General features: G+C 34.5%; 1 pseudogene; it reads left to right on the top strand.

Annotated features, from left to right (window-relative positions):
* Nucleotides 1–1,858: 1,858 nt before the first annotated feature.
* LOC149190195 (peroxisomal membrane protein PMP22 pseudogene) lies at nt 1,859–2,374 on the top strand (annotated as a pseudogene).
* The last annotated feature ends 8,025 nt before the right edge of the window (nt 2,375–10,399 follow it).

The following is a 10,399-nucleotide window of genomic DNA, read 5'->3' on the forward strand; positions in this document are numbered from 1 at the left end:
ACCGAAGATTCAACATCTGAAGAATCCTGCGTATCTGATGGCAAACAATCATTCGAACAGGAGATCGAGGAAGAAGAACAACATATCGAAGAAAAACAGGAGTTACAGCGTGATCTGAGTGAGAGAAACTCTGCTTATCAAAGCTTTATCGAACAATGGTTCCAGGTAAGTACTATATTAGATTCATCTTTTTATTTTTTAGTTGATTTGTAGTTATGACAACTAGACTCATCCACTCTTGAATATTTTCATCCATCATTTAAAGAATCACTACTGAATCTATTGTTGTTATTGCTACGTGAGTGGCTTCATTGGAAGTTTAACTACACGTAACTAATTTGTAAATTTTAATTAGTATAGAGTAGGTACGCTTTCAGTTTTAGTTTTTGCTTTCATTTTCAGTTTTGCTTTTACCTAGAATAAGTATGCTCTCCTCTTGCGTCTTTGTACGATCTCGAGGATCAGAAAATAGGGATGATTTAGACTAATTTCAAGAATAAATAAATGTTTTGCAATATGCTTGATCAAAACATCTTTCAATATGCAAATCATTGTGTCCATTTGTTAAAAAAAAAAAAAAAAAAAAAAAAAACAAAACAAAAAAAAACCAAATCTAGAGAAAGTTTAGTTTCTTTTTAAATTTTAGTTTTTCATTTAAAAAAAAAAATACTAATTAAAAAAAAGGGGTTGTCATCACCGTAATTCTCTGCACATTAATTGTAAAAACCGTTTTTTTCTTCACGCAGTCATCTAAACAGGGTCTTGAAGAACCATGATTCCCTCTTAGACAGTTAGGAATTTAAGCAAACGATTTCTGGGTTATGTAATTTATTCTGTTGTGAAAAAAACCCATGTCTTCGTTTGTCTAGATTTGTCCTGGTTTGATCACAAACTGCTTTTCAAAACTGACGTTTTTAAGGGGTTGCGTTCTGAAGATGTTGGCATCCACTATGAGGTGGTGGGAGTAATTGGATTTGCACTCTGATAATTCACTCTTGTTTGCTGCATTTTTCTAATTTTGTAATGGAACTGCTTCTTCACTATGGGCCATCAACTTCTGCCTCTTGCAGGCCCGAGACTGCCGATTCACTCAATATCAACACCATAATACCAATCATTCCTACCCGGGCTAACTTCATAAACTTCTCTACTCATCGCATCCTTAGCTTCCCTGCCTGCCCATTCTCTCAAATATCATTCTAGGCCCACTTCTTTGATTCAAGATTGAACGGTTGCAGGTTAGCGGTTTTTTTAGTTAAGCTTTGCTTTCATTCAATGGATTGGAACCAATCATTGACGAAGAAGCAGCCGAGAATACTAGTAATTGACCCGGGGGCTTAGAAATGCAAATGATTCATGAAGTCTGCTCGATGCTCATATGCTATTCTTCCCCACTCACCGCCCTGCTTGTCGCGTTAAGCTTGCTGCTTTGCTGTACTGTAAGAAGGAAGATGACCCTTGGAACAACTTCATTCCTGTTGCCGAAACTTTATTCGCAGCAGATTGTCCAGTGGCCCTTGCCTCTTTCTTATTAGGCCTTACTTATAGATAGGCCAATCATAGAAACTCAATTCAGCGCCCATGGTTGTGGTCCCCTTTGGCTAGTGCAACTTTGGGCTCAGGCATATTTCCCTGAGAACGCCGCTCGAAAACCTCTGCCCCCCCATACCTTGGCAAACAATTGCTTTGACTCTTATGGTCATGTCTATGCCTCTAGTCATGTCTACACCTGAGCAAGAGCTGAATGATCTTTGAAGGAAAAAAAATAAAAAAATTCATTGTTGAGAGAAGCTCTGTTCCCTTGAATCCCATCGGACGGAGGCCTGTAGAAGCCATGGGAGATATTGTAAAAAAAAATATGGCACAGATATCTGTTGCAATTGCAGCTCCCTCCTTTACGAACTAAGGCCATAACGACGATAGCATTGGCTGGCTGTAGCAATTCAATTGCCCAGAAAATCTTAGGCGCAAACAAGTGTCTCTCATGATGGCTTTGCATATGCAGGACCCTTTGGGCACTTCCTGCATACGTTTATGGATTACATATTCAAAGGCAAAAAGGATACAAAAACAATTGCTAAAAAGGTTCTGCTGGAGCAACTGACTTCTTCACCTTGGAACAATTTATTTTTCATGCTTTACTATGGATTGATAGTTGATGGAAGATCATGGTTTCTTGTGAAGCTCAAGCTAAAGAAAGACTTTCCCTCTGTGCAATTAAATGCCTGGCTGGTTTGGCCAATTGTAGCTTGGGTGAACTACCAGTATTTGCCTGTTCAATTTCGTGTTTTATTTCAGAGCTTCTTTGCAGCTTGCTGGGGCATTTTCCTAAACATGCAAGCACGTTCTGTGGTCATTAAGAAGGCTTAGAGAAAAAAAATTGTTGGGCAAAATTATTTTCTCATCGCAATGTGATAAAGGATGGACTAATTTGACATTTTGGAATCTTTTGTTTCCTTATTTGAAGGATTTCTTCATTCAGTAATTTCATGTTTTGAATCTTTCTTCAAAAAAAAAACATTAAAAAAAAATTAATAAACATTAAAAAAAAAATACATATAAAAAAAAAAAAAACATAAAAAAAATAAAAAATAAAATTGCCCTCATTCATTCCTACAAATGTTTTAAAGCAATTTTCCTGCAAACCAATAAAAACATTTTGAAAAAGTGTTGCACCATCACTGAGTACATTGCATGGGGACATGCAATATTTCTAGTTGGGGGGGAACTAAAAGTATTTTTCTGTGAATTTGTGGGCAAGAGTTAGGATGCATATACTAACAAGTGAAATGAGATTGGTGTTATGTGTAGGTCAATGAGAAGCTTATGCAGAAAGCTCAACATTACAATACGACACCCTTATCATCCACAATTAGTGTAACTTCGAAAAAAAAAAAGAAGAAAAGAAAAGAAAAGAAAGAAAGAAATAAAGAAAAAAGGAAGAAAAAAGAAATGGACATTTCATAAATTCTTGAAAATGAGCTAATTTGTTTTTGAGTCACTTCATACAGGAATGATCGATGGAGATGGTACACAAAGGTGACAATTTTTATGCAGGAATGGTGCTAAGTTTTTCAGAGTATGCCAAAGTGATTTTTCGAAATCACAGTGAACCATGCATCATTGGACGCTTGAAGGAACTAATTCTCCACTGCACATATCATGACATTTTCCACTACACAAAAATCCTTTTGCGTCATGATTACTCCCTTTGTTTTTCCAAATGCCTAGACCATCCATGTGTTGCAGCCCATCTTCCATTTCCTTATCTTTCACGACTTCATGCACCCCTATTTTTCTGAATCGCAAACATTCCTTTATCCTTTTCAATTTATTTTTTCCCTCTAGTTTGCCTTCTGAATAAAACCCATTCCCTTTCCATGATTACATTGCCTTGTTTTCCTCACCATGATGATCCACACTGCTTAACCGTGAGTTCTTTCCATTTATAGTCCTACCAAATCTTTTTGTACAAACTCGCATTGACTGATGTGGTATTCCTTAAGGCCCACCTTTCAACAAGTCTTGCCCCATCAACATCAACACCTTATCTGGGAAATAGACTAGAGTTCCTTTTGAGTACCTAGAGGCTTGCATGCCTTAATGATAAGTTCTCTCGCTGACGATCATGGGAATACATCAATGTCCCTTGATCTTCAGATCTTGCAAGTGGCTCGACCTTGACACATCCATTCGCACTTTGCAAGATGTACTCTGATACCTTGGCACTCATTGACATCAATGGTGAGTTGCCTCGCATTGGTTAACGACATACATCAATGGCCGGTAATCCAATGATTTCTATTCATGCTCGACATCGACACATTCATTCGCATGTTTAGAATTGCACCATCGGGTTTGTAGCGGGTGAAGACTATACACTTTTTCACCACTCACTCAGAAGTTACAGCAGCATGCATTCTGATCTATGAGAGTACCACAGTACCACTTTCAACATTTATCTTTTCCATGATTCAGCATCAGCAGTTCAGATTCCTTCATTTCCCATGATCCAGTTCCAACAACATCAGTCACATTTGCCTGATCCAGCAGCAACATTAGCTACATTCCTATTGCATAGTTCATCATTCTTGGGTAAGTAGAGGTATGTTGTTTTCTAATCTTTAATCATGCAATTCCTTATATGCTAACGTGAATATTTTGGAAAATTCCCTCACCATGCTACATTTCCTTTCATGAGCCATGTCAAGTTGCATGAGGACATGCAACCAATTCAGTTGACGGGGAGAGAACTATATTCACTACATATTCACTTCCATGATTCCATTTCTTCACCACACTACATATTCACTTCCATCACTCCATTTTTTCTCATTTACCATTCACCAACATTTATTTTCCAATGATACTTTGTTGCACTTTGCTTCATACACAATATTGGCATGCTTCATTAATATTACAAAAGGGCTTTCTTATGCACATTATGATTTCCAGTGAGTGTTTACATTATTATTGAAGAAAAGAGAACAGAAAATGAAATGAATGTTGTTAACACAAGAACCAACATTCTTTGTATTCATGGTTGTCACACAAGAACCAACCATAAGAAAATGTAAATTGTTACTCATGTCTTTCACATATCCTGGAAACATTCATTATTAAAAGACATCATCATGTAAAGCCAAAGTTCAAGATGCCAAATGTTCTTAAAGAGACCCATGCATGGTTGCATGAGGACATGCAACAAGTTCAGTTGGGGAGGATGTTGGGACTCAAAAATGTCATATTTTCATCCACCTTTTTCTTCACTATTCGTTACATTTCATCATCCCATTAACCTTTTATCATATCATTTTCATAAATACATTTGGGTTTCACCTTCTTATTTTCCATTTTATTCATTTTTGTATTACAAGTGAATTTATGATTAAATATTAGAAAATATACATATTTTTATATATATCTCAAGAATATGTGAGTTTTGTGATGTGTAGGAAATATGTGAAGAATTGATTCCAAGAGACTTATCCATATCTCCTCCACATATTAAGGAGATAATTATGCAAGCCTATTCCTAAGGAGAAAATCATGGAGGATTTGGTTGGCATATCTTATCCATATCTCCTCCACCATATTAAAGAGATAATTATGCAAGGAGAAAATCATGGAGGATTTGGTTGGCATATCTTATCCAAGATATGTGAAAGATTTGTGGAGGATTCAAATGGATCATATTTTGTAATAATGGGAAAGTAGTTAAAAATGCTTGAGAGATTTGTGGGATCATATTTTGTAATAATGGGAAAGTAGTTAAAAATGCTGGAGAGATTTGTGGGATCATATCTTGTAATAATGGGAAATTAGTTGAGAGTGCTTGAGAAAATATTGGATATGTAATTATGAGAAGGTTATCTTCCTCATGTATATAAGAGAGTGCTCTCTCTTCATTTTAATGGGGAATAATGAATAATGAATAATGAATAATGGAAAGGAATTCTTAGTTTTTCATCTTTTATTGTTATGCTGTCATGATTTGTAATTTGGTTCTTGTAATCTAATTTGACATAGTTTTATTGTTGTGAGCTCACATGTTGTTTGTCATTCAATTCTTCACATGTTGTATTGCTTTTCCTTTATGCAATTTCCTACTTTCATAGTTAATGTTTCAATGCCTTCTTAGATTAATTTAATTACAGTAATTTAGATTAAATTAGTTCCACTTGAGTCCTGCATGTATAGTGCATGTGTCTCGTAAGTCTACGGACCTCGGATTGACAAATTAAATAGTTGGGCAAGTACTACAATAGAATTAAACAAACATATTTTCACCCAACAGGCCTAAATGATAATAATTTTAAAACTTGTTTCTATCCTAAGTAGCCCTTGATGTCTACTTTCCAACCCAATTTGAATCACTCAATTTGGATTTGAAACGAAAAAGTTAGAACCAAAACATTGACAAGGTGTCTAGTAGGTAGCTCAGGAACAGAGTTGGGACAGTCCGTTTTTGAAGGCCTAAATGACTGAATTTTCAAAACCTATTTCTATGGTAGATTCTCCTATGAATCTAGTTTACAAGGCAATTTGAATCATTCATTTTTGATATCTTATGAGGAAGTTATGATCAAAATACTGATTGTCTATTGTAAATTAGCACTCTTAAAACTCTGTCTTTCCGGCTGTTCCTTAGAGTATTTGACCTATCAATTCTTCTTGTCTTCAAAACTTGTTTCTATTGGAGATAAATAAATGAATCTACTTTTATTTCCAATTTGAATCATTCGAATCCGACATCAAATGAAGAATCTATGCTTAAAATATCCACTGTTGTTCTAAGTGGGGTAATCGAAAATGACTCTGTTATGCAGGTTGTTCTAAGTAAAATTGACATATCATATCATTGAATTTTTAAAACCTGTTTCTATTGGAGATATACCTTTGAATTAGCTCTCATCTGGCTTTGGAATCACTCAATTTGGATGAAAAACAAAGAAGTTGTGATTAAAACACTGCTGGTTAGTATGGTCGACCACTGCTCTCCCGCAGGTGACAAATAAATTTTACTTTGTTATTTTCTAAGTGGATTTGTTATACATAGTAACTACTTGTTGTTTTTTTGCATAATTCTTGGATTAGGGGAGCCTAATCACCTCTCTTTCTCCGTGATTTAATGTTTTATTGCAGGTAGACACTCATTTTTTTGCAGGTCCTAGGAGAATAAAAAAGGTCAATTTATGGACGAGCGATTCTTGAAAGAAATTTTAATGAAACAAGGGAATTTCATCCAACTCATTACCCAACGGATTCATAACAGAAGAAATGAAGAATTGATTTCCATTTGAAGATTCATGTCATGTCACTGCTACCAAAACATTTTTCAAAGAGATCATTTTTTTCCTTGCCTTAAGAAATAACATCATAGCTGTTGTAACTTAATTTATTTATTTACATATTGTTTTTAAATAAAATGTTGTTTCTTTTCTAATTTCTCTTATATTTTTGTGTTTCAGGTGTTGCTTCCTTCAAATTGTAACCCATCCTCAACATCAATGCAGTGAACAACTAATTCGTTTTTTGCGTGTCTGCATTTTATGATTGTGCATTTTTGTTGTTCATTTCCGAAGGAACAACACTTTTGCATTTTTGCTGTTCCTTTCTGAAGGAACAACACTTCCACATTTTTGTTGTTCCTTTATGAAGGAACAACACTTCTGCATTTTTGTTGTTCCTTTTCGAAGGAACAACATTTTCTCATTTTCGCTGTTCCTTTCAAAGGAATAGCATTTTCGCATTTTTGCTGTTATTTTCAAAGGAACAACACTTTCACATTTCTTTTGTTCATTTCAAAGGAACAACATTTTCGCATTTTGGTTGTTCATTTCAAAGGAAAAATGCTTTTTTAGGTGTATTTTTTGCTGTTCCTTAAAAGGAACAACACTTTTTCGCATGCATTTTTTTGTTGTTCCTTTTAAGGAACAACACTTTTTTTGGGTATATTTTTTTGCTGTTCCCTACAGGGAACAACACTTTTTCGAGTATTTTTGTTGTTTCTTCAAGGGTGCAACACTTTGAGAGTATTTTTGAAAACAACTCTTCCTTCCTCTTGTGGGATTATTCCTAGTTCATCTCAACCACATTTCACTGATTCCCTTTCATGGCATGAAGTACACTACTTTTATGAAGATACGAATTATGGATTCTATTGAAGCGAGTTAATATCATTCACATTATGATCTTTAAGAAGACAGCTCCTTGATGATAGATTATTTTCAAAAAGGATGCAATTATTTATATACTACTTTATTGCATTGTTTTCTGTTGTACATGATACTGATTGATCATCTTAATACCATGCTGGTTCCTCCCTTCCTGGTTATAATCTTCTCTGTATATAATAAATAAGATTATGGGTATATTTTTTTTTCTATTGACATGTTCAACTTCTTCTACCATCCCTACCCTTAAGGAGTACTGAGCCTCCCTCTTCTTATCATAAAAATGTGTAATAACAACAAAATTTTGTTCGCAGATGGAGGATAGGGGGTCTCATTACGAGCCAACCTACCATGTTCATAAGGATGTAACAAAGTGACATTCCCATTATGATCACCACACCTGGGTTATGATCCATTGGATAGCCAAATTATCCTTGGAACAGGAGGTCTCATCATGAGCTGGCCTGATCACTTTTGCTACATCCCAGTGAATGGCAGTGTGGTTATCTGGTTACCACGCCAGCACACTGATCTCTTCTGTAGAACAACATTGGATCTCTCCATTTTTAAATTGAGGATCCTAGCTCATACGGGTTAAAAAGCAACCCTGTCGAGGCTATGGACGTTTGCTAGTAGCAGAGGCTTTGCTTATGGTATTGAAGTTATATCTTATCATCAATTATTACTATAATACCCTTTTCTTATTCTCTCTTTTTATCGGAGAAGTTATTTCCTTATTTTTTCCTGTTTTCTAACCTTTACGCGTGAGAAATTATTTTCTGATCAATTACATCATTTTTCAGCGAGAATACCGTCAGCAAAGCATCTTTTTGGCATATTGTTATCCTTTTTTTTTTTTTTTTCCGCATAACTTATCATCAATCCAAACCGTCATATCTCTTATTCATAACTATCTTTACATACTCTGCTCTCATTATAACCATAACTCTCATTGTCCTATCATTGATATGTGTACTTTGCTTCATTCACTGCCGTATTGTTCATTCCCTTGTCTTGTCATCAGCACAACACCTTTCATATGCTTTATGGTCATGGAATCCCTTTTCCAATTGGAGGGGGGAATGTATGCATTATGGGATAACATGTGATATAATTACTGCACTCTGCCATAACTTGTTGATTTGACAAAATATTAGTATTGCATGTATCCAAAAGTTTTTCTGATTGAAATTTTTGCATGCATCTTATCTGTTGCTATTCAAAACTAACACTGTGGATTCAAGAACATTGTATGCAAAATAGTGATTTGTTTACAGGAGAACAACAAGTATGGGGGGAAACTCTATTCGCAGCATGACCACACTATTGCAACTAACAAAAGAGGCTCGAACAACTCGCGAATGTGAACAATTCTTCAGACATGATGTGCTTGCCTGGATTCCACCTTTTGTATCACTTTCAACATCAACTCTGCCTACATCAGCTTCAACAAATGCCAGTCCATACATGTCATTCTACATTTTTTTCGGAGGTAAAACTTGAGGTAAAATAACATAATTTTCTGATTTATTACGAATTTAGGAGAATTTCATGAAAATCCATTGAGCATTATTTATCATCATTCATTCCACATCTTTACCATTTTTCAGCGACATATCATCTTTCAGTTTGGAGGAGTGTTACTTTCATTCATTTCTTTCTTATGACCATGTCATTAATATTCTTTATCATTCATTGATATTCTTATTCATTCTCAACACCTCCCTTATTCCATATTGTTTTACACCAAGCATAGAATTCAACAGATGGTAGCAACCACCTCAATTTGTTTTCTAGCATTGCACGAGGGCATGCTAATTCTTCAGTTTGGGGAAGGAATTGCTACGCATGATGGATGTTTTTGATTTTCTTTTTCATTTAAGGCATACATTTCATTTTTATACAGTGCAGAAATTGATTTCCACATATTTTTAAAACTATGAACTCAATTCTTGTGATTTCTGGAAAACACAGGCGTATCATTTAAATACACAAACCCATATAATTTCAAGTTAAATTAGTTCGTAAAATTTTGGAAATCATGCACTATCACCTATAACCATTTTTCTTATATCTCATGATCCATGCATCAAAACAATCTGATTTTTGGATCATAGAAGCATTAATATATTATAAATCTACTTGCAAAATATGGTTTATTTTTGAGAAAATGGTTAATGAAGTTTGTTGTTACTTATATCATATTTTGTTGTAACTTCATATACATATAGTTAAACGTTAATGAAAATATTGTTACGCCTTCATTGCTAAAATTGAATATTCATTATTTGAGGAAGAATTCATTTGTTCCATCCATTTCATGAGTTGGGATGGACAATTTTTTATTGCTTGGTTAACACAGATTCTTTGGGTTGCATGAGGACATGCAATATATTCAGTTTGGGGGTATGTTGAGATGTTAATATGTTATTATTATTATCACTTTTTAACGCCTATTCCACCAATTTCTACCATTTTTTTATCGCGTCATTTATCATAATTTATCATATAAATTTATTTTATAATTATTTATGCTCTTATGGATAAATATTATTTCTTCTCATTTATTCTTAATAAATTGATGATTATGCATGTTTTTACCAATTATGGTTTATTAATAATTTTTTTGTAAAATCACTCACCATTTTATTCTCCAAGATATTTTCTAGATTGAAGATTTGATCTCCAGCTCATCATTAAATGTGCCAACTCAGAAATTCGCT

The sequence above is a fragment of the Pinus tabuliformis genome, chromosome 3_1, assembly GCF_031772625.1.
Source record: "Pinus tabuliformis cultivar Carrire ecotype Pingquan chromosome 3_1, CPIR1, whole genome shotgun sequence".
Taxonomy (NCBI): domain Eukaryota; kingdom Viridiplantae; phylum Streptophyta; class Pinopsida; order Pinales; family Pinaceae; genus Pinus; species Pinus tabuliformis.